This window comes from Chiloscyllium punctatum, chromosome 35 (genome assembly GCF_047496795.1).
Source record: "Chiloscyllium punctatum isolate Juve2018m chromosome 35, sChiPun1.3, whole genome shotgun sequence".
In the NCBI taxonomy this organism is placed as follows: Eukaryota; Metazoa; Chordata; class Chondrichthyes; order Orectolobiformes; family Hemiscylliidae; genus Chiloscyllium; species Chiloscyllium punctatum.
In genome coordinates, this window is record NC_092773.1 from 67895103 (window position 1) to 67896831 (window position 1729).

Below are 1729 nucleotides of genomic sequence, written 5' to 3' on the forward strand. Positions count from 1 at the left end.
AATAACAGGTAGCATTGAGTGAGAATAACAGTTGTTCGATGGCAGAAGGTGCTCGTTCTGTGGCTATCTGCCTAAAATGCTGTATTTTTACCCCAAAACATCAGATCGTCTCATTTGACCGTTGTTGTCAAAACAGTAAAATTCAAATTTGATTGGGTTTTAGTTTCTTGGGGTATAATTTAAACGTTCACGTTGAGTCAGTGGTCGGTCACATGACAGGTGCTTGCCAGTTCATCAGCTCGCAATCTCTCTTAACGGTATAGTACAGATAATGAATTTCAAAAAGTCATGACTCATCCAGAGTGGGTCACTAAATTATCTAAACTTCCTGAATGACCACAGCAGTTTAATACACAACTTCGAGGAATTCATGCCAGCATTTCTTGTATCATTTTTCAAGATCATAATTGAAATAAATACCTCTCAAATTCAAGTAATAATCCTGAACTAATTCGCTAACCGATGAGGGGATTCCTCATCTTACTGAGCACATGATCTGCAGAGACTGAAAACCACAGTCTTTCAATGGATAGGCATAGAACAAGTTCCAAATATGTCCCTAAAGATTATGTGGTACAGTTACTCACATTAAAACTGGACAATTAAAACTGAGTGATTGTTTAATTATCAGTAAATGGAAGGGTTTGGAAAGTAGACAGAGGGAGACAGAATGAGAGACAATGTTGTGGTAGGATTCATCTAGTTCCATTTGCCAGCATTTAGCCCATAACACTCTCAACTTTTTAAAAAATATATGAACGATTCCAGATATCTTTGAAATGTTGTAACTGTACACCTCCGTTATATTTTCTGGAAGCACATTTCACAAATGTGCAAAGCTATGTGTGAAAAAAAAAAGATTTTTAGTTCTCTTTTAAATGTGTCCCGTCTCACCTTTGATCGTAGCTCTCTAGTTTTGGAGAAAAGACTTCGGCTATTCAACCTATCCATGCCCCTCACGCCCCAGGGAATGTTGCTCCAATCTATATAGCCGCTCCACGGAGATTAACCCCGAGCTACATTCTTTTAAATACTTTCTGACGCCCTTCAAGTTTCACAACATTTTTCCTATCGGAGGGAAAATAGAATTGTACGCAGGAACATGACCTCCCAACTGCTATTGGCAAAGAGCGGATCACAAAAGGCAAGCATGCAAAACGCCTTCTTCATCATTCTAACTGTGATTACATTTTCAAGGAGCTATTAACCTGCAGTCCGAAAGGGCAAAGTCTTTCCCTGTGTTCGGAGAGTCCAGAACTAGAGGGCATAGGTTTAGGGTGAGAGTGGAAAGATACAAAATAGACCTACGGGGCAACATCTTTCACACAGAGGGTGGTACGTGCATGGAATGAGCTGCCAGAGGAATTAGTGGTGCCTGGTCCAATTGCGACATTAAGAGGAATATGGGTATATGAATAGGAATGATTTGGAGGTATATGGGCCTGGTGCTGGCAGGTGGGACGAGATCGGGTTGGGATATTTGGTCGGCATGGACGGGTTGGACCGAAGGGTCTGTTTCCATGCTCTACATTTCTCTGTCTCTTTGACTCTATCACTGTTTTAGGTAAACATCAGTGGTCATTTATACAAATGAATTTGATGAAAGATCAGCAATCAGAATGTAAACATTGGTCAATATTGGATGAGATTTTTCCCTCCTTCCCAGTTGGCATGCTGATACATGGTACGGTCAGTTGGTTGACTGCATCGCGCATTATTCATCCACGAG